We start from the raw sequence: 26,562 nt of genomic DNA, 5'->3' as shown, positions 1-26,562 counted from the left end.
GCCAGAAACCTAATGTTTGCCCTTCAACATATTTTGGAGTCGACGGAGAGAATTTTAAGTATGACGCCTGCAATAAAGGACCAAAACAGCATCAAAAGAAGTGGGAAAATGTTGCTGAGGGGGACTGTCTTCAAAGTCAAGGCCAGACTTCCCCTGGCTACAGCTGTAGATTCATGTCAAAAATAACTTGGAAAGAGAACTCCGGATCTTACAGCCATTGAAATGGAAATATGCGCTCCCCCAGACACTAAAATGAGCCTTATCTGCTGGTTAGCATTCCTTTAGTTAGAGACTTCTTCTTTATGGAAGCCTTAGCACCCATTAACAGGAAGCAGGTCATAAAATATACAGGTTCTAGGACCAGGATTTTAATGGCCTTAGGGGCAATTGAAACTTATGACAGTGAACTTTCCAAGATAAAGTGATTTTTCCCAACTTAGTTAATCTCCTGCAAGTGTGACTTTCCTTAAAGAGCTGTTTCAAAATGTATTTCATGTTGATTCATGAAGCAAAGTGAGGGGAATAAAAAAATCTAATCATCTTATTTGAACTATAAATATGCAAACGATTGGACATTTTTCTCTTGGAGAAAAAAGGAAGACAGCAAATGATGACGCCAAGATAGAATTATCTGTAAAGGTCACAGGCACTTTACTGTGTGTTTGGGACTGGTTTATGAACCTCCCACAGCTGAGCGCTTGCCTGGCTTTCTGAGCACTGTGGCCCTGGCAATGAGAGGACCAGGTGGCTGCTGTGCCCCTTGCTATCAGGGACCCACTGTGGTGACTGCTTAGTCCTTCATGTGGCTCCAGGACAGGACCCGGCAGTGCCCTGCCTCACATGCCCTCCCCATCTCACACTCATGCCTCATATTTCTTGTCTCTTGCCTCTGGGCCTCCCTGTTGTCACCTAGTGGTGACACCCCACCAGTTCCGTGCATCCCCAGTCCCAAAATTCTGGGGCATCAAGGCTCTGGTGAGTGAGCTTTGACCAACGGAGGAGGGAAGCTGGAACATCTGTTCTTCTCCATTCCACTCTCGGGGAGGGCGGTTGGACTTGCAGATACTTCTTTAAGTCTCTCTAAACCTGTCTGAGAGACAGCAGTCAACTTGTTCTGAAGCTGTGGGCCGCTGGTGATGGCTCTTTCACGCACTCCCCTCCTTGTCCAATTAAATCTAGACCTATAAATACTCAATAAAGATTTGCACATGAATAACTTTTATTTTAAAGGATATTTATTTATTTATTTTTTTCTTCAATTTTTATTTTAAGTTCAGGGTACATGTACAGGAAGTGCATGTTTGTTACATAGGAAAACGTGTGCCATTGTGGTTTGCTGCACAGGTCAACCCAACACCCAGATATTAAGCCCAGCATCTATTAGCTATTCTTCCTGATGCTCTCCCTTCCCTGAAACTACCCGACCTCCGACAGGCCCCAGAGTGTGTTGTTTCCCACATGTGTCCATGTTCTCGTCGTTCAGCTCCCACTTATAAGTGAAAACATGTGGTGTTTGATTTTCTGTCCCTGCGTTAGTTTGCTGAGGATAACAGCTTCCAGCTCCATTCATGTTCCTGCAAAGGACATGATATTGTTCCTTTCCATGGCTGCATAGTATTCCCTGGTGTATATGTACCACATTTTCTTTATCCAGTCTATCATTGATGGGCATTTAGGTTGATTCCATGTCTTTGCTATTGTGAATAGTGCTGCAACGAACATATGTGTGCATATATCTTTATAATAGAATGATTTATATTCCTTTGAGTATATACCCAGTAATGGGATTGCTAGGTCAAATGATATTTCTGATTCCTTGAGGAATCACCACACTGTCTTCCACAATGGTTGAACTAATGCACTCTCCCACCAACAGTGTAAAAGCGTTCATTTTTTCCCCATTATATAACCTCACCAGCATCTGTTGTTTTTTGAGTTTTTAATAATAGTCATTCTGACTGGTGTGAGGTGGTATCTCACTGTGGTTTTGTTTGCATTTCTCTAAAGATCAGTGATGTTGAGCTTTTTTTCATATGTTTATTGGCCACATGGTATGTCTTCTTTTGAGAAGCGTCTGTTCATGTCCTTTGCTTTTTCACCCACTCCCCTCCTTGCTCAGTGAAATCTAGGCCTATAAATACTCAACAAAGATTTGCAAATGAATAACTTTTTAAAATTTCATAGACATTTAGAACATTTCACTGCAGTACAGAAATATATATATATCTGAATATATGTTTATATACTCATATATACATATGCATAAATTCAAAACTGATGGACTTTAGCTTGTCAATTTAGTGATCTCTCCTTTTTTTTCAAATTAAAATTTGCAAGAATTGCCACATTTGTTGATTATTTGATTGACTAATGATAATTCTGGGGTAGGGATGGTTGTTCTTTCTACTGTAGGATAATTTCATTAAAATCTCTTCGGGTTTGGGAGGCTGAGATGGGTGGATCACGAGGTCAGGAGATCAAGGCCATCCTGGCCAACATGGTGAAATCCCACCTCTACTAAAAATATAAATTAGCTGGGCATGGAGCCGCGTGCCAGTAATCCCAGCTACTTGGGAGGCTGAGGCAGGAGAATCGCTTAAACCTGGGAGGCGGAGGTTGCAGTGAGCCAAGATCGCACTCCAGCCTGGCGACAGGCTGAGACTCCGTCTCAAAAATAAAAAATAAAAATAAAAAAAATAAAAATCTCTCTGGGGACTACATTGTACCTGACGTCAGTTGCAGCCAGGCTCTGCCTGTGCAGTCCCCCAGCCATGCCTCTCCTCTTTACATTCCCTTCATAAGTGATCAAAGTCCCACTAAAGTTCCTGGCAGTCCTCAGCTGCTGGAGTAGCTGTCCCTTAAAAAGGGACAAGACTGGAATCTGGCTGTTGGGGAGTGCCCTGCACTCATGTTTAGTCATGGGTAAACAGACATTTTTGCTCTTTATTTAGGAAACTGTATTTTAACTCAATTTTGATGTTTTGGATTCATCCTTTAGGATAAGACAGGATGTTACATTTATATTAGACTGTAAGCCACACATTCAAAGATAAATCTAGTTGGATTTGATGGTGTGGAACCACAGGAATCAGGGCTACGATAATTCACCTTCATTCCCCCAGAGGGGTAACAGAGTCAGAGAGGGGCGCAGACTTGCCCTCGGCTGCCTGCACGGCCACTGCCAGCACTGGGATGGGAGCCCAGTCTTCAATCAACAGTTCAGTTCTTCTGCCACAAAGGCTGCCTCTTTTGACTTTGTTTATGTTCTAGGACACATACACAGTGCCTTGCATCTTTTCAATGGATTGAATGCTCTGTTGTGTTAAAAGAGAATATTTAAAAGAGAGTTTAATCATAATTCTCACGCTGATATAAAATAAACACATGTCAAGGATTTTCTTTAACCCATTAACGAATAAGGGAACCAGTAAGGTGTCACAACTTGCTCCAAGGAGAATTCAAAGTACCACAGGCATAAAGGCAGAAAAGAGATGCGGAAATGATTCTCCAGCTGGGTGCGGTGGCTCACGCCTGTAATCTCAGCACTTTGGGAGGCTGAGGTGGGAGGATCACTTGAGGCCAGGAGTTTGAGACCAGCCTGGCCAATATGGTGAAATTCCATCTCTTCTAAAAATACAAAAATTAGCCAAGCATGGTGGCACATGCCTGGAGTCCCAGCTACTTGAAAGGCTGAGGCAGGAGAATCGCTTGATTAGAGAGTCAAAGGTTGCAGTGAACCGAGATCATGCCACTGCACTCCAGCCTGGGTGACAGAGCGAGACTCTGTCTCAAAAAAAAAAAAAAAAAGAGATGATTCTCCAAATACAGTTGACCCTTGAACAACATGGGTTTAAACTGCACAGGTCCACTTACACATAAATTTTTTCCGGTAAACATGTTAGAAACATTTTTTGGAGATTTTTGATAATTTGAAAAACTTGCAGATGAATGGCATAGCCTACAAATATAGAAAAAATTAAGAAAAAGTTAGGTATGTCATGAATACATAAAGCATATGTAGATACTAATCTATTATATCATTTACTACCATAAAGTATACACAAATCCTTTACAGAAAGTTAAAATTTATCAAAACATACACACACAAGCACAGATTGTATATGGCACCATTCACAGTTGAGAAAAATGTGAACAAATGTAATGATGCAGCATTAAGTCATAACTGCATGAAATTAACTGCAACCCTTGCTGTACCACTGTGATAGGCTTGTAGTCACCTCCTGTTGCTATTGAGGTGAGCTCAAGTGTTGCCAGTATCTGCTTAAAATGCCATATGACACTTATCTCCCTGTGAGCAGTTCGTCTACGCAGTAAATTGCACATCACAGTAAAAAGCTGTCTCTCGTGGTGCTTGTGGAGTTTACAATGTGGTTAGTGCAATACCATAAACCTTGAATAACACCATGGGACCCATATGAAGGGCCACTAGGAATGCTGGAAGTGCTCCCAAGAAGCAGAGACCAGTCATGACTTTACAAGAAGTTGAATTGCTCAATATGTACCATAGACTGAGGTCTGCAGCTGCAGCTGTCTGCCATTTCAGACAGCTGATTTATCTTGTAAGCAGACAAAGTAAGCTTGTGGTATCAATATACATAGTATGGCACTGTAAATGTATTTTCTCTTCCATACAATTTTCTTAATAATGACTTTTCTTTTCTCCAGCTTACCTTATTGGAAGAATCCAGTACATAATACATGTAAAATACAAAATATGTGTTAATCAACTGTTTATGCTCTTGGTGAGGCTTCCAGTCAACAGTAGACTATTAGTAGTTAAGCTTTGCGGGAGTCAAAAGTTATACACGGATTTTTCAACTGGGGAGGGGGTCGGCGTCCCTAACCCCAGGTTGTTCAGTAGTCAACTGTAGATGCAAAATGGGTCACTAATCAATTGCATTCCACCAGATACAACAAATTTGCATCTATCTGGGCAAAACTAATTTGTATTCGTTTTCTAATTAAAGAGTTGTAAAATAGCTCAGAGACTGTTAATGGACATCCCCAGAAAGAACACACAGTAATCCTTTGTTTTCTATTTTGATGAATTTCAAAGCCTTACAGCTTTTTCTAACAGTAGTAGGAACTGTTAGCCATGATTTAAGAAGTGAGAATCTGAAGTAAGAGTTTTTTAAACAAAAGTCTCCTTGTGGTTATATTCTCTTGCTGTATGTACTTATTCACATGTCTACTAGAAATCTGATTTCAAAAGCCATCCAGTTTGGAGAGAAATCCAATATTTAATGTCACATCTTTACCCCAGTTTTTACAGTAGTGGTTTTTACAATCATGTTGGGTCGAATTAAATGATTTTATAGCCTGGGTGGAATGCCTTTATATTAATCGTAATTTTCTTTTTCTTTTTTTTTTTTTTTGAGTTGGAGTCTCTCTCTGTCGCCCAGGCTGGAGTGCAGTGGGGTGATCTCGGCTCACTGCAACCTCTGCCTCCTGGGTTCATGCAATTCTCCTGCCTTAGCCTCCCAAGTAGCTGGGATTACAGGCATGCACCACCACGCCTGGCTAATTTTTGTATTTTTAGTAGAGACAGTGTTTCACCATGTTAGTTAGGCTGGTCTCGAACTCCTGACCTCGTGATCTGCCCACCTCGGCCTCCCAAAGTGCTAGGATTACAGGGGTAAGCCACTGCATCTGGCCTTAATAGTAATTTTCTATGTCAGTTCTCACCTCAAATGTAGCCCAGCCTTAGAGGCCCTCTTCTTCCTTTAGGTGGGGCCACAAGGACATTTATTTCTCCCTTTCCTTCTTGGACAAATGCTTAAACCAGCCCAACCCCGAGAGGCTTGGCAAGGTTTCCCTTTTGCAACCAGCCCAACTCCGACTAGGTGGTTCATTAGAAATGAATCTCCTCTTGTTTCTGAGCCTTTGAGCAGGTACAAGTAATTCCGCCTAGACCTTGGCCTTCATCCTTGTTTCCATTCCTGCAAAGGATCCATTGGCCCTTTCTCACTGGGGCTTGGTGTCTCCATCCCAGGGACCCAAATCTAACAAATCTCTGTGCTGTCCCCCCTCCACCCAGACCAGTGTTAACTTCCTGCCTGATGTCTGACCATTTCCGTCCCACATCAGCGCCCCCTGCACCATCTGGCCTTGGAATTCCTGAGCCGTGTCTGGGTGTTTTTGAGCATCCCTTGGACATGGTGGCTCCACTGGACTCAGCATCTCTGTAAGTTCCCCCAGCATCTGCCTTGCCCCAGTGCAGAGTCTAGTGCCAAAGCCAAGTGGTTGGCTAGGCTCAGTGGCTCACGCCTGTAATCCCAGCACTTTGGGAGGCCGAGGCAGGTGGATCCCTTGTCAGGAGTTCAAGACCAGCCTGGCCAATATGATGAAACTCCATCTCTACTAAAAATACAAAAATTAGCTGGGGGTGGTGGCACGCACCTGTAATCCCAGCTACTAGGGAGGCCGACATCGTACCACTGCACTCCAGCCTGGGCAACAGAGCGAGACTTAGTAAAAACAAACAAACAAACAAACAAACGAAAAAAACCCAAGTAGTCTAGGTGAACACAAGAATTAACACTAAACAGACACTTGGCAAGCGCCAACTATGTCCCAGCATGCTTAGGCTTATTATCTTTAACCCTTAGAACACGGAAGTGTTGGGTACGGTGTGAATTTAGACTAACTGTTTAAGTACAGCCACGCATGAGCACCAGCAGGGTGACCCAAGGTGAAGCAGCATCTCCTGGTTGTTTTCAAATAAAATTTTAATAAAATTTATAAAATTAAAGTTATTTATTTATCCAGGTGTATTAGTGGTCTGGCTATGTATACTGTGTCAACTTTTTCATGAAAATACTTTGGTCATTCTAGTTCAGTGGCAGAAAGCACAGAGCAAAATGGCAACAATGATATTAGCAACAAAACCTTGGGATGGGTCGTTAGAGAAGAATAAGAAAGAGATGAAAGTTGGCTTTCCTAAGACCTTGGTGTCTGCATGTCTTAGAATGGCCAAAGGACCCTGACACTCTATCTGTGAAGCTCACAGGAGGCAGAGGACAATGGCCTTGGCAGGAGTTATGTGTCCCTGAAGGGATGTTAGAGTCAAGTCTCTCCAGGGGCTGCTATTCCAGACTCAAGAAGGGCACAAATTTGCACTCTTCCTGGTGCTTTTAGATAGTGCTCATTTAGCAAAATCAGATACATTTTCAGATGCAGAAATTATGCTTTGGAGAAACTCTTCAAGGCAGCAGGTGGTTAACACCTTGGGTGAGCTCATCTAGGAAGTAGATGGTTATTCATGGGTGGGAGGCCCAGGAGAGTAGCAGAGTGCAAGAATCCACTGGATTGATGGAGAACAGTCTCTTTATTTAAAAAAAAAAATGGAGCATTGCAATCATTTCAGTTTAGTTAAATCTAGGATAAAATTAGTGCCACTTACTTTAGCATAGTATTCCAGTGAGAATGTGGCTATGGAAAGGATGGATTAGAGAAGTGTTATAACTTGTATCTGGGCTTCTATCATTTAACACGTAAACCTACAATATGGTGGCAAGCCTGCAGCAGCCTTGGGTGGCTTCCAAGGCTTGGCTCTTGTCATATTTACTCCCAATAATGACTTATGAAGTCTATTGTTAAATAGAAAGATGTTTAGCACAGTTAATGGCAAATAAAAACAAGTTAATTTTAGCCTCACTGGTCATTGGTCCTGAACTTCTAGTTAAATGCTTACTGCTAGTTTGTTAATCACGGTAACAGAAAATTTTTAGCTCTGTACTTTATAAAAGAAGAAATGATGTTTTAGACATCCAGTTTAATACATCTAAGCAAAAGCTGGTGATTTTAATTTTTGTGGTAGTAGAAGAAATAGTTACTTAAAACAGCTTCAAATCCCTGATTATTGAATGATCATGGAATCTGCGTTTGGCAAAGCCATCATTTTACAGAGTCAGGTCTTTCAGAGGTCACCGGCAAATGAGAAAAAAGACTGTCGGGTTTCAGACAGGTGCCCCTGAAGGTGCCCTGCGCAGATGTTGGCACAAAATGGGCCCGCAGAGCAACAGGGGTAATAGTTATCGTCTGTCCTCCTCTCGTGTAACAAAATGCCCTCGTCCAAAGCAAAGCACAGCCTCTCTTTTCCTGCACCTCCTGATCCCCAAGGTGAATCTGCAAGTCCGTCACCTCCTGGATCTCTCTGTGACGGCTATGGTGATGACCCCACATGGCTTCCTGAAAGTGGATCTTCGGGGCCTTGGCTCTCCTCCCAATCCCCCTCCTTCATGGACTCCCATTCCTGTTTCTCCTAAACTTGCAAACACTAGGCCTGCCACCTGCCAGGAAATCCACCCAGGTCCTTTCCCTGGAAGCCAAGTGGTACTAATAAGTTTGAATGACTTTTTTGTGGCCATCTATAGTTTTTCTTTTGTCAGTTGCTTGGTGTCATTATCTTTCAATTTTCCTTTAGGGATAATTCTAAAAACCTTTTTTTTTTTCATGCAATAGTGGCACTATGATTTGAATCTTTGGTTTGTCGTGTCTGTTGTAGATGTATTTTTGCTTTTAAATTTTATTCATGGAATTTTTGTTTTGTTTTGTTTGCTTTATAAATAAGCGATTTTTGAATGTTGTCAAAGCTGATGCTCACTTGGGGATTGGGTGTGCCTGGCCCTGGTACAGTGGGATCTGTATCCTAAACAACAACTGTTTTGACTGAAACTATTTGGCTTCCTGGAAAAAAAATCCTCACCTCTTGCTCGACATCCTCAAAACAAAAGGTGATCATGTCCCAACACTAGGGCAGTGTGTATGCTGTGCTACGGCTGAGGCTAAAGAGGTACGTGGCTCTGGGGTGGAGAACCGGGAGACAGAGGTGCTTCGATGAGAAGAAGGACACTGATTACCTGATCAAACCCTGTCTCATGGCGGGTATGCATTCAATCAGTTCTTGCATGCTCAAGCACAATCTCTTGGTTGGGTTGCATGTCTGTTTTCTTGCTTCTTTGCCTGGATTCAAATTCTTGAATCCAGAAATCTTTTTAGATAGGAATATTTATAAGGATTAAAATAATTTCTGTACAAACAATATTTTATATATGCACACATACATTATTCTCTCTATAAGATTAATACCATGGCCAGGTGCGGTGGCTCAAGCCTGTAATCCCAGAACTTTGGGAGCCCAAAGCTGGTGGATCACCTGAGGTCAGGAGTTTGAGACCAGCCTGGCAAACATGGTGAAACCCTGTCTCTACTAAAAATACAAAAATTAGCCGGGCACGGTGGCGCATGCTTGTAATCCCAGCTACTCGGCAGGCCAAGGCGGGAGAACTGCTTGAACCCAGGAGGTGGAGTTGCAGTGAGCCAAGGTCACACAACTGCACTGCAGCCTGGGTGACAAGAGCTAAATTCCATCTTAAAAAAAAAAAAGATTAATACCATTTCTATATATATAGTATTTTGTACACATATATATCTAAACACAACAGGTATGAAGCATGAGATTCCCTTTCTTCATACTGGCAACAAGGACTGTGATTGCTAGGATTGCAAATAGTGTCATTTTTATTATTTAGTAAGATTTAATTAACAAAAACAAATAAATTTAAGATTTTATCTTTGCACAAATAATTTTGATTGAAAATTCTGATAGCCACAAATTAAAACTTTGCCTTTTAATTGTAATAAGTTATCACAGATATTTTAGAAGAAAAATGTTTTTCAAAAACTAATTAAAATAATTTTAGATTTTTTTTTTCTTTTTGATGGAGTCTCGCTCTGTTGCCCAGGCTGGAGTGCGGTGGCACAATCTTGGCTCACTGCAAGCTCTGCCTCCCGGGTTCACACCATTCTCCTACAATAATTTTAGATTTTAATCTTCATTCAATGTGTATTTTTGAAGAAGAAAATTCAAATTTTGTACACTTAAAATGCCATTAAGTTTTGCTTTATAATCCTTTGGATTGTTTGAGTCAATGGAATATATAAATTATGTAAAAAATTGAAAATAATGTAGTGATTTTTACTGAAGTGAAGGCAAGAAAATAATTTTTTTTTGAAACAGAGTCTTGCTCTGTTGTCCAGGCTGGAGTGCAATGTCGCCATCTCGGCTCACTGCAACCTCCACCTCCCAGGTTCAAACGATTCTCCTGCCTCAGCCTCCCGAGTAGCCGGGACTACAGGTTAGTGCCACCACACCCAGCTAATTTTTTGTATTTTTAGTAGAGGCGGGATTTCACCATGTTAGCCAGGATGGTCTCCATCTCCTGACCTCGTGGTCCATCTACCTCAGCCTCCCAAAGTGCTGGGATTACAGGCATGAGCCACCGCACCCAGCCCAAAAGTAATTTTTATGAATGAAATATAATATTTTATTCATTATTTATACTTGTTTTATGACTTGCCCACATATTGATGGCTCAGCAACAGAATACCCAAACACAACACAATCATTATGACATGCAGTCTTTGATATTTTGCTAACTTCTAATCTTAAAAAGCATAGCTTTCTATGAATTTCATGTTTTTGTTTTATGACAGTATAGAGAAGGATAAAACATCTTTAATTTAACAATCTGTTAGCTTGATTTATAATTTCAGATCCTTACACACGTGTTATATGAGCTACCGTTTCCACCCTACGTTGCTGGCCTTGTCCATGTCTGGCTGCCCCGGTTGAAACCATCCTGTTGACATGCGTGTCTTTTGTGTTGTACTTAGAAGTCCCTATTTGGCCTTGATTTAATATAAATCTTTCTGTTGTTTTTTTTTCCTATTATTTTTATGACTTTGTTTTATATATTAAAATCATTAATCCATCTGGAACCCATTTTCATTCAAGATTTAAAAAAACAAACTTAACTCTGTGTCTGAAACTCAGCCAATTATGCAAACATGATTTGCTGGAAAATCTCTCATTTTCTAACTAGTTTGTAATCTTGCCTTTATAACATGTTACATTTATTTATCACATTGTGTGTGTTTCTGTGTAGTTTTAATTTTGTTTGTTTCAGGGCCAATTATACTGTTTTTATTGCTGTTGTTTTTTCAGTCGTTGTTTTGTTTTGCTTTATAATAACCCTTAGGGTATGTCTCACCTCATTATCTTTATTTTTAAAAAATTGATTAGGTATTCTTGAGAATATACTGCCCAGATATACTTTAGAATGTCTGGCAAGGTAAATAAAATTTTCTTCTTTGTTAAATGAGCACAAAATGTCTATGAAACTTTGGAGAAAAAAGAGAATGTCATGGAACAACTCACCTGCCTAGTGTACCATCATTTTCAAAAAATGTCTTCTTTCGGGCTTTGGAGATTATGAAAATACTTTTTTTGCATATTCACGAGTTCCGTTCGGCTTTGCTTTCTAAGGAGAACCTGCTCAGGCATGCTGGGAATCCATGTCCAGGATCTGGCCCTGCCCACGAGGCTGAGGGACTCTAATCAGGCAGTGGGGCTGGCCCTAGCAATGCGGCTGGGCTTCGAAGTCCCGAGGTTCAGTGGGGAGAAATCCAGGCAAGAAGGGTGCTGGGAAGTGTGCCAGGCCCAGCTGAGCAAGGAGAGATTCTTTGAGGAAACCACTAATGGGAATGTGATGATGCCGTGTTTCCGAGGATGGCTGCTGCTAGGGAGGGAAGCAGGCTCCTACCTGTAGGGTCAAGGTGGGCCTCAGTCCTGGGAGGGAGATCGGGTGGGAAGGAAGTCAGAGTGAACTGTAGACTGGTGATTGAGGCCAAGATGGGGTCTATGGGTGGAGCTGGGGGGAAAACACTGCAGAACTGGGGTACACAGGGAGCTCGAGCCTGCTGCAGGTGCTGGGATCCCAAGTTCGGGGCTTACTAAGGCCTGTAGACCTTTCTTTCTTCTTCCTTTCCCTTCCTTCCTTTGTTTATTTTTCTTTCTTTCTCTCTCACTCCCTCCCTCCATTCCTCCCTTCTTCCTTTCTCTTTTCCTTTTCCCTCCCTCCCTCCCTTCCTTTTCTCTTTTCTTTCCTTCTTTCCTTCCTTCCTTCCTTCCTTCCTTCCTTCCTTCCTTCCTTCCTCCCTCCCTCCCTTCCTTCCTTCCTCCTCCCTCCTTCTCTCCCTTCTTTCTCTTCTTTTCTCCCTTCCTTCCTTCCTTCCCTCCCTCCCTCCCTTCCTTCCCCACTTCCTTTCTCTCTCTCTTCCTCTTCCTTCCTTTCTTCCTTTCTTTTTTCTTTTTTTCTTTCTTTTGAGAGGGTCTCACTCTGTCACCCAGGCTGGAGTGCAATGGTGTAATCATAGCCCCCTGTAGCCTCAACCTCCTGGTCTCAAGTGATCCTCCCACCTCAGCCTCCCTGGTAGCTAGTACAACAGGCATGCTCTGCCACACCTGGCTAATTTTTTATTTTTTGTGGAGATGGGGTTTCACTATGTTGCCCAGCTGGCCTTGAACTCCTGACCTCAAGTGATTCTCTTGCCTCAGCCTCCCAAAGTGCTGAGATTACAGGTGTGAGCCACTATGTCCAGCCCTTATTGGATCTTTCTGAGTCCCCAGTGAGAGCTGAAATGTCATCCAGCAACCATAAACCTATCACAGAATTATTTTCTTTTTCCAACCCTCTCTTTTAGGTATTGGAGATTATAAAAGTACATTTTTGCAAATTGATGCATTCCAGCCCTACTAGAAACATACTACTTTTGAGGTAGGCTGGCTAGAAAGGCTTTCAAGAGCCTGGCTGCAGAGCCTCTCCTCAGCTTCTGTCCATGGAGACTGGCTGGAGTTCGGGGACATCCTGCCTGAGCCTTGCACAATGGTCCTTTCTTGGTGGACTTGCTCACGTAGAGCGCAAAGTTTGTGCGACTTCTCAGCATCTGGTGGTTAAAGACATGAGAGGAGGGATTTTTCAAAATGCTGAACAGAACCAGTTACGTAATTTGCAGGGCCTAATGCAGAAGCTGTTAAGGAGTTTGAGACGGTGAGAGCAGAACATTAAACCTGACCCAGGCTGTCTGAGCCAATGCTCATGAGGCAGCTCAGTGACCCAATGGTGTATGATGTACAAAATAGATGTTCCAATAGTCAAATGTTTAACCCATACCTGAGGAATCATAATGGTCTTCGGAGAAACTATTTGGCTTGGCAGTCTCAAGATAAACACGTGGAGGATTTTTAGAGATCAGCATTGAGGGAGACAGGAGATTCACTGGAGGAAATTGGAGGTGGAGAGAAAGGAAAAAGAGACCGAATACTCTGGGTGCTTGTGGGGTGCACACTGCGAAGGCCTCACTTCTTTTTTTATTTTTCTTTTTATTTTTTGAGACAGAGTCTTGCTTTGTTGACCAGGCTGGAGTGCAGTGGCACGATCTCGGCTCACTGCAACTTTTGCCTCCTGGGTTCAAGCAATTCTCCTGCCTTCGCCTCCTGAGTAGCTGGGATTACAGACGTGCACCACCACGCCCGGCTAATTTTTGTATTTTTAGTAGAGATGGCATTTCACCATGTTGGCCAGGCTGGTCTTGAACTCCTGACCTCATGATCCGCCTGCCTCAGCTTCCCAAAGTGCTGGGATTACAGGCGTGAGCCACCGTGCCTGGCCCACTTCTTCCCTGTAACCCAAGCCCCAGCAAGAGGAGAGGCGATGATATTGACAAACACAACCTGGTAAACTATTGAGAGGACCAGAGGCAAAATATGCTACATGGTACAAAGAATAAAATAAAATCAAGGGAGCAAGAGAAATAAAGTTTGAAAATAATGAAAGAAAAGATTCAAATATTCACAGAGATAAAAGTAGACTTTAAAAAATAGAAATGAAGTAGGAATGACAAAACTGAAATATAAGGAGCAAAAGAAAGTAAAAAGTGAAAGAACAACATAAGTGATTTTTAAATGATTGTGTCAGTTTTCTAGGGCACCCTTGATAAAGAACCACAAGCTGGGGGCTTCAACACAGAAACTTATTCTCTCACAGTTCTGGAAGCTGGAAGTCCGAGATCAATGTGTCAGGGGGCTCCTTTCTTCCCAGAGTTCTGAGGGCTCCCTCCCAGCGTCTGGTGGATTGCCTGCAATGTTCGGGGTTCTCTGACTTGTAGAAGCGTCACCCCAACCTCGGCCTTCATGTTCACATGGCATTCTACTTGTGTGTCTCTGAGTCAAAATGTTCCCTTTTACAAGGACACCAGTCATATTGAATCAGATGCCCACCCTACTCCAGGAGGACTTCATGTTAACGAATTGTGTTGGCAACGACCCTGTTTTCAAACCAGGCCACATTCTGAGATATTGAGGATAAGGACTTTAATAGATAAACTTGGCTGGGAGGGCACAATTCAATCTATAGCAATGATGAACAAGAGAAAGGTAAAACCAGGACAGTAAAGAGATAATTTAAAAGAAAACATTGAGAGCTATATTCCATAAATATCACTACGCCATAACAGGCAATTACAAAATTTAAAAAATTAGGTACTCGGGAGGCTGAAGCAGGAAAATGGCATGAGCCTGGGAGGTGGAGCTTGCAGGGAGCTGAGATTGCGCCACTACACTTCTGCCTGGGCGACAGAGCGAGACTCCCTCTCAAAAAAAAAAAAAAAATTAGGATATTAAACAGAAATCTTTTACGTGAACAAAATAACAAGAACCAAAATCTTATGGAAAATATAACCAGAGCAATACAAACAAACGATTAAGACAGTGGGTGTCTTTGACACGGTGTGGCAGCTTCTTTGGGCTGAGACCCCAGGGAGTTTCATCCTCAGGGCAGAAAATCAGGAGGGGGTGGGTCAACCTAGACACCTGGGGCCTCCTCCCTCCTCCCTCTCCAGGTCAGAGGCTGACTTCTCAAGACTGACTGGCACATACCTGACAGTCCAGCATCACCTGCCAGGCATGGGGCCCTCTCCTTGTTTCTTTTTAGATTGTGTGCCAGAGACAAAATAACATAATCGAGCCCCATGATGGCATACCGTCCACAATCTGTCCCCCGTCATTATGCCTGGGAAATTCTTGCCAACTCTGCTGGTTCTCTCTTTCCAACTTGGCTAGTGTGTGTGTGTGTGAGTGCGTGTGTGTGTGCATGTGTCTGTGTTCCTGTGTGCATGCATGCCTGGTGCGTATGTGTGTTTTCACAAACTGGCACAAATACAAAGTAGTCAAGATACACCCTGAAAGAGAATGCCTGCTTGCCTCTGCAGGAGAGGATTTACGAGATCTGCTAGACTTGCAGGGAGGAGAAGAGAAGGCCAGGAGTTTTTCTGGGGAATTTTTTCTTTTCTTTTCTTTTCTTTCTTTTCTTTTCCTTTCCTTTCCTTACCTTTCGTTTCTTTTCTTTCTTTCTTCTTTCTTTCTTTCCTTCCTTCCTTCCTCCTTCCTTCCTTTCTTTCTTTCTTTCTTTCTTTTTCTTTTTCTTTCTTTCTTTCTTTCTTTCTTTTTCCTTCCTTCCTTCCTTCTTTCCTCCTTCCTTCCTTCCTTTTTTCTTTCTTTCTTTTTTTTTTTTTGATGTAGTCTTCCTCTGTCACCCAGGCTAGAGTGCAATGGGGCCATCTTAGCTCACTGCAACCTCTGCCTCCCGGGTTCAAGTGATTCTCCCGCCTCAGCCTCCCGAGTAGCTGGGACTACAGGCGCCCACCACCACGCCTGGCTAGTTTTTGTATTTTTAGTTGAGACAGGGTTTCACCATGTTGTCCAGGATGGTCTCAAACTCCCAAGCTCAGGTGACCTGCCCAGCTCAGCCTCCCTAAATGCTGGGATTACAGGTGTGAGCCACTGCCCCTGGCCTGATGAGGTTTCTTTTTAAGGGGCTTATATGGAGGGGAGAATGGTGCTGTGAGAAGCAGTGGTTGGTTTTAGAGAGATACTAAGAAAGAGAAGGGAAAAGAGGTTATTAAAGCTTGCTTCTCTGTGCTTGTCTATTTTCTCTGTGGCATTTTTTGAGACACTGAAGTAAAGATCTGAATTCCTTTCACCTTTTAGTTTCCTTGGGAGTGACTCAAGCACTTGGACCAAGTTAGGTGCTTAAAAAAAATACCGATTGCAATTTTCTCAGTATTATCGATTAATGTAAGTAGTGAACACCCACCAGGCGCAGGGGCTGGGTGAGGCAGTGAATGTGCGGGGAGAGGCTGAGTCCACATTCCAGCTGCTGCTCTTCCGGCCTCTGAACCATTTCCTACAACACTTTTGACACCAAATGTTGAGGGGCGTTTTCCCACACCAACCACTTCTCCAACACCGGCCGGTGCCCTTCAATTCAGTTCAATTCACTTCAGTTCTAGCACGCAGCTCGCACAAGTTAACAGATCCTCTTCACTTCAGACGCCAATCAGTCGCAGATCTCAGCCTCTTGCGCTTCTGCAGCTCGCACAAGTTAACAGACCCTCTTCACTTCAGACGCCAATCAGTCGCAGATCTCAGCCTCTTGCGCTTCTGCAGCTCGCACAAGTTAACAGACCCTCTTCACTTCAGACGCCAATCAGTCGCAGATCTCAGCCTGTTGCGCTTCTGCAGCTCGCACAAGTTAACAGACCCTCTTCACTTCAGACGCCAATTAGTCGCAGATCTCAGCCTCTTGCACTTCTGGCCCGTCAGCTCTAAATCAGGGATTCCCAAGGCCCCCTCCTTAGTTTGATAATTTGTTAGAAGCGCTTATAGAACTCTGGAAAGTGATTTCCTTACCATTACTGGTTCATTATAAAGGATACAGCTCATAAATGGTCAACGGAAGAGCTGCCCAGGGCAAGGATGCGGAGGGGCGTGGAGCTTCTATTCTCTCTCCAGGTGCCGTGTGCTGTCTTCCCAGCCCTGAAGCAATTCAACAACCCAGAAGCTCTCAGAACCCCAGGGTTTAGGGTTTCTATGGAGGTTCCATTATGTACTCATGAGTGATTAAATCATTGGCCACTGGCGATTAGCTCAATCCCCAGCCTCTCTTCCCTCCCTGGAGGGTGGGGAGTGGAACCCCAGGTACCTAGCTTCTAATTGCATGGGTGGTTCCTCTGGTCTTGAAGCTATCTAGGGGGCATCAGTGTAACTTCAGTAGCGTAAACCCAGGTAAGGTTGAAAGAGCTGATTTTTTTTTTTTTTCCTTTGTGATAGAGTCTTGCTCTGTCACCCAGGCTGGAGTGCAATGGCCTGATCCCAGCTCACTGAAACCTCTGCGTCCTGGGTTCAAGTGATCCTCGTGTCTCAGCCCCGTGAGTAGCTGGGATTACAGGCTCCCACCACAATGCCTGGCTAATTTTTGTATTTTTAGTAGAGATGGAGTTTCGCCATGCTGGCCAGGCTGGTCTCGAATTCCTGACCTCAAGTGATCCGCCTGCCTTGGCCTCCCAAAGTGCTGGGATTACAGGCATGAGCCACCGCACCCAGCGGAAAGGGCTGATTCTGATAACAAAAGATACTCCTGTAACCCCCAGCACTTAGGAAATTCCCGACGGTTTTAGGAGCTCCATACCAGAAACTGGGGACAAAGACCAAAATATATGTTTCTTAGTATATCATAATATCACATACCTAAGTGACTTCTTTCCAGGAAGTTCCCAAACCTTCTCACTTCTTTTTCTCATTTGTGCTATGGGGACAATTAATAATAATATAATGTTATTAATATAATATTGATATTATTATATTATTATTTTAGTAATATTCCTTATTAAAAATAATCTTTTTTTTTTTTTTTGAGACAGAGTCTTCCTCTGTCACCAGACTGGAGTGCAGTGGTGAGATCTTGGCTCACTGCAACCTCCACCTCCCAGGTTCAAGCAGTTCTCCTGCCTCAGCCTCCCGAGTAGCTGGGACTACAGGTGACCGCCACCACAACCAGCTAATTTTTGTATGTTTAGTAGAGAGTAGGTTTCACCATGTTGGCCAGGATGGTCTCCATCTCTTGACCTTGTGATCCACCCGCCTCGGCCTCCAAAGTGTTGGGATTACAGGTGTAAGCCACGCGCCTGGCCAATAATTACTTTCTAATGGACTTCTCACCAACACATCACAGGTTCTCAACTGAAACATCGGTCGTTTCTAGGAGTAGTTAAAATGATGTCAAATGCACTGATTATTTATAGCAGCCCCAGTCTATTCCTGACCTCACCTGGTGTGAATGACAGCTCTTCCCTGCACAGCAGGGGCCGTTTCCTTGTGACCACTGTGATACGTTCCACCTGAGTGGCTTCAACTAGGGAACCTCCAAACATTTAGTCTTGGTTAATTATTCTTCATCTCACCATCTCAAACTTCCAAATATTAGAGATGCTGTACCAAAGGTGGCTCAAGGACAAGTGTGGTGCAGGACAGAGGGTGGGACCTCGTGTTACAAAGGCCCTGTGGGTGGCTGGAGACCCAGCATACTGGTGCAACAGTAGTTGCAGAGAAGTACATTGGCTTGTGGTTGAGACTGAAGGAACTCTTGTTAATGGCAGAGAAGACGTTGGCTTGTGGTTGAGACTGAAGGAACTCTTGTTAACGCAGACATGGGAAGGCAATTAGAGGGAGCTATGGTTTTGAGAGAAGAGAGAGGGAGGACAGAGTGGGAACAGGGTGAGAAATGATGGATTTCTGACATTTCTGGGCCATGGAACCTGGTGAATCCATAGCCCTTCTAGACCTCTTTGATCTCTCTGGTCCCTTCTCCTCTACACCGTCTCCAATTTCAGGCTTTCACTGGGTCCTTTCAGAAGGAGAAGTAAGGAGTGAGCTAGCACAGAAGAAGTAAGAAATTCATTATCAAACAAAAGGACTAGAATACATTTGAATGAATAAAGAGGAAAGCGTATCCCTTTTTGTCCTGCTAGAATATTTGAAATTCAAAATAACTGGTGTTTATACAAATTTACAGCATCTATTGTACGTCTTAGTCACCTATACCATTTGGAAATCTGTGTGTTCTCTAACTAGAGGCAGGTCCGGAAGTAATTTATGATGAATCTGGCGTGCACTTCTCCCTCCATTCCCACACCCCCTGCTGAAATTGGGGAGAGAGTGACTGCACCTGCCTTCGAATCCTTCCCTCACCCTGCCCATCTGCCCGCTGGAAACCACTCTTGGGCTTGACCACACTTTTACAGGGTGGCCAGGGAAAGTCCTCGGGGATAACAGGCTGCAAAGACCCCTAGGTGACGTCAGTTGGGGGTGGGCTGGGTGTGGATCTGTGAAAGTTGTCAGAATCAATATAGAGTCACTTATGTCAAATCCTAATAAAATGAAGTCAGGAGGCCGTGAAGGGAAAGCCCTCATGCATATTTGCCTTATAAGAAGAACTATCACAAGAGACTCTCCCAAGCCACAACCCTGAAGTTAAGCCCACTTCTATGAGGACAGCTTTCCAATAACAGCCAGTCCTAACTGCAACCTTGCAAGTAGCCTTACGAAACCGCAAGCTTGCAGTCAGGGCCACTTCTGTGAAGATCCTCTCCTAGTGCTGGCCAGTGCACACTTTGCCACCTGTGATAAGCCCTGTAACCAATAAACTTTTGTTTCAAAACCTGCACATACTTCTCCTTTTTGCCTTTAAAGGTTTCCCTTTGCCTCAGCCTCCCCAGATATGCCTATGAGTAGTCATAGCATGCACATCTGGATTATAACCCTTCTGTCTGATCCTGAATAAACTCATTTCTTTGGAGGGCCACTCTCTGTTATTTTAGATTGACATATCTGTTAAGCAATCAGGATTTTCCTTCTAACTCATATTTTTTATCCTTAAAAGCAAATTTATTTCTGTTATGATGGTGCCAAAATTTTTTGTGGCTTCTTGTGGCAGCCACTGAAAGAAAATTTATTTTGAGTGTACTTGTCCTGGTTGGGAAATATATAAAAGTAAGATAATTTTCCCCTAGTGAATTTATCTAATTTTCTCCAATACCCAAATGTTTCCAACTCATAGATGATTTCCAAAGATACCTGATGGTGTCCATCTTATTGCACACTGGAGACAGGAAGAAGATATTCAGAAAATAATTATATTCGAAATAACGTTTCCTCAGTCAATAACTGTCTAGTCGTTGTCATCTCTTTTCCATATCACCTCTGGCCCCATCAGCTCCCCTCTCCTTTCCATCTCATTGCTGGGGCTGCCTGCAGAGCCTGTCAATGCCCATGCTGTGTGGATGCCCAAAGAATGCCCACGTGGGGCTGCCCCCAAGAGTCAAGTCCACAAATGGCATTCGGAGTCATAGGGATAAGAAATGGTTTGAAAACTTTGGCATAAGAACAGTTAAGAGATATGGCATTTCCCTAAGAACGCTTTTAGTTATAAAAGATTAGAAATGTTTCTAGGTAAATGATTAGTTGAAATCACCTTGAAAAGAAGCAATCAGGTGTGAAAGTCAAAGTCACGTGCTCTGGAGATAGACAGGACTTGGTCAAAGCCTGGCATTCCCATTGCTCAGCTGAGTGACCCTTAGCAGGTCACACTCCTGCACCATACCTGTTTTTCATCTTCAGAAACAAAGGTAACGATTATCAACCTATTGCATATTGGCTGATGTGAGGATGAAATGAGAATACATCGGGCTTCTGTGCCTGATACACAGGAAGCACTCCATAGAAGGGAGGTGCAATTGTTGTTTCTTGGCTTTAAGGAAATTCAAGCATGTTCTTTATTCCCCTGGTGAGACACGTGTCACCGAGATTCTCCTCCCATCCATTTGTGGTCTGGTGGAGGTGGACAACAGAAAGGCCAATATCATACATACACCCTGCAAGAGCCTCCTCAGCCACCACCTCCTGATCAGATGGAACCTGTGGGCAACTTGCTCCTCAGCCCCTCATAGGTCAGGCCTGGATGTCCAAGGCTGAGCAAGCGAAGCTGCCTTCGGGCTAATGTGTCTACCACCATAAAGATGCTCTCATGGGTTAAAGTGTTGTGAACCCCTGTCCAGGTGATCTTGGCCTGGACAGGGGATGGGCAATTCCTAACTCTCTTCAGGTTGCCATTATGCATATAAATATATGCATATTTAGTTCAAAATTAAATGCATTCCTAGCTAATATACATATGTTGTCTTAGTTCAGGCTGTTACAACAATCAGGCTGGGCAATTTATAAATAATAGAAATTTATTTCTCACAGTTCTGGAGGCTGGGAAGTCCAAAGATCAAGGCACTGGCAGATTCCACCCTTCCAGGTGGCAGGCTGAGCATCTCACCTGGACTTTCAGACCCACTCCTTTGGCTTCCAGGTGCATCTGCTTGTCTCTGGTGACCATGTCTCCAAGATGTCCCAGGGAGAGGTCCTTCTAGCACCCACCTAGTCATGTCCTCCTGCCATCCCACTTTCTACAACCTTGCTGGCTCCCCATTAAGCTTAGGGTGAGACATACCTGACATTCATGACTCAGCTCTGCCATTTCTTTCCATCTTCACTGCTGGCCTCTCCCACCATGGGCCACCTTGTGCTGCCACAGAATGCCGTGACCACATGTTAACTCTGGGGAGCCTCAGGCCTCTCTGCCTCTCTCCCAGGTCTGCTCTGCCTGGGTTGGACTGTCCTTCTCTTGCTGAGGCAGCTGGGGTTAGACACCTTTCTCTGTGAAACCTTCCTCAGCCTGCCCCACTCACCTTCTTGTATCTACACGGCTCTGTTCAAGTTGCCATTATGCATACAAATACATGCACATTTAGTTCAAAACTAAATGCCTTCCTTGCTAAAATACCCACGTTGACTCAGGTCAGGCTGTTACAACAATTAGGTTGGGCAACTTATAAATAATGGAAATTTATTTCTCACAGTTCTGGAATCTGGGAAATCCAAGATCAGGGCACTGGCAGATTCCATGTCTGGTGAGGGCTGCTCTCTACTTTAAAGATGGTGCCTCATTGCTGCTTCCTCACATGGTGGAAAGTGGAAAGGCAAAAAGGATGAACTTACTCCTTGAGCCCTTTTAGAAGGCCCTAATCTCATCCATGAAGGCAGTGACTAATTGGTATGGTTTGGCTGTGTCCCCACCCAAATATCATCTTGAATTGTAGTTCCCATAATCCTCATGTATTGTGGGAGAAACCCAGTGCGAGGTCATTGAGTCATGGGGACAGGTCTTTCCAGTGCTGTTCTCGTGATAGTGAATAGGTCTCATGAGATTTGATGGTTTTATAAAGGGCAGTTCCCTGCACAAGCTCTCTTGCCTGCTGCCATGTAAGATGTGCCTTTGCTCCTCCTTCACCTTCTGCCATGATTTCGAGGCCTCCCCAGCCATGTGGAACTGCGAGTCCATTAAATCTCTTTCCTTTATAAATTACCTAGTCTCAGGTATGTCTTTATAGCAGCATGAGAATGGACTAATACACTAATCATCTTCCAATGGTCCCACTTCTTAATACCATCATCCTGGGCTTTAAGATCCAACATATGAATTTTGGAGGGACACATACATCTAAATCATGGCACACATCTATACAAAATGTGTATTTACATACATATCTAAGCAAATATATACACATACGCATGCATGTATATATGACTACATTTATATATACGTACTGTGAGCTCCAGGCAGGTGAAAATGTTGTTTTGTTCACCTTATTTAGTCTGGTAGGATTTATCTATATGGAATATATAAACAAATATTAATTACATATTTTTCAAGTAAAAATGTATGAAAATATAAGCATATTAAGATAAACATGTAATTTTGCCTAATGATATAAACATGGAAGTAGGATACAAACATAGATATATTGGTAAATAAGCATATTGACATATAAATACATATATGTAAGTATATTTTTTCCACATAGAAAACTGAACTTGTCCCAAATCAGAAAGGGAAAGGTTTGAAATGCTAGCTCTCTCTATATAGTATATATAATCCAGATTTTCATATATACATCTATCTACCTCTGAAATCTCTATTTAATTCTATTAATACATGTCCTTTCTTGTTCCAATTTTATAGTATTTCAATTATTACTTTATACTATGTTTTGATACTTGATAAGGTAATTTCCTTCTCATTATTTTTGTTTTTAAAATTTCATTGCTATTTTTGCATATTTTCTTTTCCGTATGAACTTGAGAATCAACTAATCAGTTACAATAAATTATTTTTAACTTATTTTTATTATTTTAAATTATTTTTAATTTATTTATTTTTGTTATTTATGTATTTATTTACTTTTTCATAGAACCACCAAGTCCAATACAATACATTTTGGCAGGAGTTTTCATTGGGATTACATTGAGTTTATAGATTAAGGTAAAATCAATGTTTTCCTGGTTAAAAAAAACTCCTATCCCAAAATATCCTGTTTTTCTCTTTAGGTTTTTAGCTTTGGGCTAGGTGTTACAGAAGATTTCTTTATATATGCATAGCGCATTACTTGGTAGATATAATTTAATGTGTTTTATAATTCTTGTTAATGTGAATGGGATAGTTTTTCGAAAATAAAACTTCTTATAGTGGAAAGTTTCAAAAGCAAATGCAACTTGTGGGAGGGGAATGAGGAATCCTTGTGTTCCCCAAACCAAGCTGAGTCATGCCCACTCTTCCTTTCTCCCTACTCCACATAATCCTTTCTACCTCCCCAGTTATTTTGAAGCAAATCCTGGGTTTAACATTATTTCCACCATTGGCTCTTTCATGTTAATTTTGGGCCTGAAAACTTACTTAGCTTTCTTATTCGTTTTAATAACATATTGTTAATTTACTTTGCTTTTTCAGGTAGAGACACTTTTGACTTGATCTCTGCAGTCCTCAACATGGTATGTAACACAAGGTAGGTCCTTAATATTTGCATTTGGTTGGTTCGAAACTAAACGTGTGACCGTCACGATGACATCTCTCAGCTTGCTGTCATGTGGCACCACTGGGTCATCCTTCCCATCCCACAAGTTCAGGTTTAGTTAGTCTATGCTAGCCCCCTGTGTTGTTTACCATTCCACAGACAATGCATTTCTTGGCTACTGGGGAAAAACATCCTGTAGTGTGAACCAATCTCCCCCTCTCCCTGCCTAACCCTGGGTCTCAGTTTGCAGAGGCTCTGCCTTGGGCTCATTCTCACAGAGCAGCAGCAGCCGCAGATGAAAGTGGGGCAAGGTTCACCTGAGCACAAAGCAGAGCCCGGCCTGGCTAATAAATTATGTAGAGTTTCTATTGCTCAGAACCTGAATCCATTATTCAGCTTTAAAACAGTAATAAAATATGCAAATGCGGCAGGCAGAAGTACACACACAGCACACACCGTGCTTCAGCCTTGGCAATGGCTGGGCTCACTGGAGTTTCAGAGACAGACACTTCATTTCCTCTGCCTGTGAGTGTGTAGAAAGAGACAGAAACCTCAGCCATGGCAAAAAAGCACCGGGCCACTGTTTATCTTTAGACCTGGCCTTGGGAGACATCTTTAGTGGCCCCTCGCAGCACAGAAGTCAAGACCAGCCTCTGGGGAGAGGCTTGGGTCAACCTATCCTTGTCTTTCCCCTGAAAGAGGGAAACTCTTCGATGGCAGTTTCAATGCAAAGTTGTGCCTTAACCAATCCCATTCTCCTGTAAAATAACCTATTATTGGTGGCATCCATATATTAACATAAATCCCCTTTGACAATTTTTGTTTGATATTTTGGGTTAGCACATTCTGCTACTTATTGGGTAAAGTAGCCATGTTTTCTTTACTCTGATGTTGACCTCTTTCTATCAAGTAAGTTGCTGAGACAAGGCTGGGCGCGGTGGGTCATACCTGTAATCCCAGCACTTCTGGAGGCCAAAGTGGGCCTATCACTTGAGGTCAGGAGTTCGAGACCAGCCTGGCCAACATAGTGAAACCCCATCTCTACTAAAAATACAAAAATTAGCCAGGTGTGGTGGCGGGTGCCTATACTCCCAACTACTCAGGAGGCTGAGGCAGGAGAATCTCTTGAACCTGGTAGGCAGAGGTGGCAGTGAGCCAAGATCTCACCACTGCACTCCAGCCTGGGCGAATGAGTGAGACACCATCTAAAAAAAAAAAAGAGGTCTACATTCAGCTTGTCTACTCCTCAGTCACAATTTTAAGGTTCTCATCCACAAGAGAGGCTTGAGGCTTCTCAGTTTTAAAAATGTATCCTCATGGCAACTCCCATGCCATCCTTGACTCTGATCCTCCCTGCTTCTTCTCTGGCTTTGGTATGGCTTTCTTTGGTTCTCTCATCCAAAATGGAACTGGCTTGGTTGTATGCCTAGGCTGGAAAGATTTAATCTCATTTAAAAAGTAGCTGCTATTTAATGAAAAGAGGGCTGGATTTGAAATCTGAAAATATGGGCTCAGGGCCTGCAAGTACAACTTACTGCTGGGGCCACCCTGGTGGAGTCATTTCGCGTCCTGGAGCCTTCAGTGTCATGGATAACACTGAACCCAGTGAACTCAGACCTTTGGTACAAGAGTCAGACAGGATGATGGGTGTAAAAGTGTTGGGTAGAATGTGTTGTTTATAATCATATCACTAGAAGTGTATCTGGCTGACATGGACCAGAACACATTAATGGTTGTTAAAATGTTGAAGTGTTTCTGTGCCAAGTAAAAAATAGCTGTTTTTCCAAGAAGCCCCACACCCCCAATGTCCCAGGTCTCCTCAGTGCTCTGACCACCTCGACCTCTCATTTACTGCCCCTGCATTCCCACTGTCCTACAACGAAAGAGTTAACGCCTGGTACTATTCCCGAGACTCACAATTTTCCGCCTTTGGCTCCAGGCAACACACATTTATTTTCAGCATTGACTGGAGCTTAACCCCAATGTTAAAAATTAGAATCTGCAGAAGTTAAAATTGGCCACTTAAGGCAAATTCTCTCTCCCTCTCTCTGAAAGTATGAATTACTGCTTCTACTGTCTGGGTAAGATGAACTTGATATAATAGCCCCAATCTTGTTTGTTCCAATAGAATATTTCATACGGTAGAAGAAGGCTAAATTATGTGTTTTGAAATTCCCTGAAGCTGCAATTCAAGAAGTGTATAATTAAGCCCTGGCATTATTAAGGAGTAGAAAATATTTTTCTTCCAACTTTCCTATGGTTTAAAAACTATTCAGGCTTTGGATTTTTGTGATAGCAGACTAGGTGACACATTCTAAGAACTACTGTTGAATGGTGAACGAAAGTCAATGAATGCGGCCCTCCTTCTGGGAATAAAAAGACTTTCTCTCAGCTTCGCATTGGCAGCAGGCATAGGTATTCCCTTCTTGGAGGCGGCCCTTAGAATCTGTGACAGGTGCAACACTTTTCAGCCACAGTGTCTGGAAAAGATATGGTTCAGCCTTCAGATCCCTTCCTGGCAGAGGTGATGAGAGTGGGACGTGGCAATCATTAAGTTCATTGTTTCAGTGAGATCCATACCTCCTTGAGAACGGCTTATGTTTCTCTAAAGAGATAACTTCACTAAAAGGTGAAGCCTTTTAAGGATAAAATCACACAAAAAAGCATATATTCTTGCATTGCTTAGATGTTGTTTTCCGTCCCTGGGGCTGTTATAACAAATTGCCAAAACCACAATGGCTTAAAGACAACAGAGTTTTATTCTTTCACAATTCTGTAGGTTGAAGTCTGAAATCAAGTGTGAGCAGGGCCACGTGGGCCCCTTCTGAAGGCCCGAAGGAGAGTCCCCCTTTCCCTCTTCCAGCGTCTGGCAGTCCTAGGCCTTCTTTGGTTTATGGCAGCCTCACT

The 26,562-nt window shown here is 42.9% G+C and overlaps 3 long non-coding RNA genes across 5 annotated transcripts in view; 1 reads left to right on the top strand and 2 right to left on the bottom strand.

The window, feature by feature from the left end:
* Positions 1 to 2,795: 2,795 nt before the first annotated feature.
* Positions 2,796 to 11,892, bottom strand: LOC129058174 (uncharacterized). 2 transcript variants are annotated; one of them, XR_008523123.1, is made up of 4 exons: positions 11,243 to 11,892; positions 8,883 to 9,013; positions 3,874 to 3,958; positions 2,796 to 3,314 (listed from the first exon to the last, which is right to left on the bottom strand). It is a non-coding gene; the product is annotated as an uncharacterized LOC129058174 (long non-coding RNA). The 2 variants fall into 2 exon arrangements; XR_010136126.1 differs by lacking the exon at positions 8,883 to 9,013.
* A 694-nt stretch (positions 11,893 to 12,586) lies between these two features.
* On the bottom strand, positions 12,587 to 16,768 carry LOC129058173 (uncharacterized). Of its 2 annotated transcripts, none has more exons than XR_008523121.1 (2): positions 15,252 to 16,768; positions 12,587 to 12,810 (listed from the first exon to the last, which is right to left on the bottom strand). It is a non-coding gene; the product is annotated as an uncharacterized LOC129058173 (long non-coding RNA). The 2 variants fall into 2 exon arrangements; XR_008523122.1 differs by having other exon boundaries at positions 16,017 to 16,767.
* A 72-nt stretch (positions 16,769 to 16,840) lies between these two features.
* Positions 16,841 to 26,562, top strand: part of LOC129058172 (uncharacterized) — a 40,783-nt gene continuing 31,061 nt past the window's right edge. The window contains exons 1-4 of the long non-coding RNA XR_008523120.1: positions 16,841 to 16,900; positions 17,033 to 17,130; positions 17,623 to 17,739; positions 23,592 to 23,646. This is a non-coding gene — a long non-coding RNA (uncharacterized LOC129058172). The remainder of the gene's footprint in view (positions 16,901 to 17,032; positions 17,131 to 17,622; positions 17,740 to 23,591; positions 23,647 to 26,562) is intronic.

The sequence above is a fragment of the Pongo abelii genome, chromosome 11 (genome assembly GCF_028885655.2).
Source record: "Pongo abelii isolate AG06213 chromosome 11, NHGRI_mPonAbe1-v2.0_pri, whole genome shotgun sequence".
NCBI lineage: Eukaryota > Metazoa > Chordata > Mammalia > Primates > Hominidae > Pongo > Pongo abelii.
Note: the sequence above shows the minus strand (reverse complement) of the source record. Positions and strands in the feature narration are given on the sequence as shown.